We start from the raw sequence: 1,030 nt of genomic DNA on the forward strand, positions 1-1,030 counted from the left end.
TTCTCACTGGTCAGAGTGAATAAAGCCTTACTGGGGAGTCTTTATCTAAAGCAGGACGTCAGCATCATGTAAACACTACTGAAGCATCTGTTCCTGCTGCCCAGCTGTCTCCGTCCTCAGCAGCAGCGAGAGGACAAACTGACTCCACCTGGCTGAGGAGCATCAGAAACAGTGTTACAGGGGCACTTTTATCACAACTCTTAATGGGCAGTAGAATGATTATAGTGACCTGACTGATCATTACTGAAACCATTAATAAGGGAGCAAACAAACACACAGCTGGAGATTTGCCTTTGGAGACGATGTTTCACTAAACAGAGAATTTATGCTGATTCTGTTAAGGATGCCACAATCAGACACCAGAGTATGAACCACAGGTGTTCGGTTTAAAGGTGAATGGTGACTAAAGCCATTAATTCTGATCTACCGATCACGTGTTTTTAAATAAAATCAGCCAATAATAATTGGCAGACGATCAATCGGGGCATCCCTAAATTTTATGTTTGTGGCAAAAACAAATGTGCATCCTGAGGTGTGGAGCTTCACATGCATGAGTGTTTGAGTCTGTGTTGATTGTGATGTTTGACAAAGTGGAAGCTGGATGAGATGGAAAGGTGACGGACATCAGAGACACTGCCTGTGTGGACTGTCTCTCTTGTCATTTCAGGGGGTTCTCCACTCCGACACTGAAGACCTCATTATGATCACATTTTGATGCTGTTTAAACCAGAAGTGAAGTGAAGTCAGTGAAGTCAGCAGAATCCTTCCTGCTCCACCCCTGAGCGACCTGACAGGTTCTACTGCTACATGGACATGATAACTCATAACTCAGTTCTCCACAGTCTGACCCTGCTCCTCTGTCTGTCTGCTGGTGAACTGACCCGCTCAGGATGTGGATCCGCTCCGTGTTGTACTTGAGGGGGGTGAGCTCGGCTCTGAGGACCTGCAGGGCCTCCAGGACCTTCCCATCCTCCAGGTACTCCAGATACTTCTGCTGCAGCAGGAGGAACTTCATCCTCTGATGAGGGGG

At 47.0% G+C, this 1,030-nt stretch overlaps 1 protein-coding gene across 1 annotated transcript in view; it reads right to left on the reverse strand.

Annotated features, from left to right (window-relative positions):
- The window catches only part of wdr26a (WD repeat domain 26a), a 16,236-nt gene that overhangs the window by 9,712 nt on the left and 5,494 nt on the right, over positions 1–1,030 (reverse strand). The gene's annotated exons all lie outside the window — the stretch shown is intronic.

The sequence above is a fragment of the Seriola lalandi genome, unplaced genomic scaffold (assembly GCF_002814215.2).
Source record: "Seriola lalandi dorsalis isolate HSWRI2012SDOR001 ecotype SW California unplaced genomic scaffold, Sedor1 jcf7180002054583, whole genome shotgun sequence".
Classification (NCBI taxonomy): domain Eukaryota; kingdom Metazoa; phylum Chordata; class Actinopteri; order Carangiformes; family Carangidae; genus Seriola; species Seriola lalandi.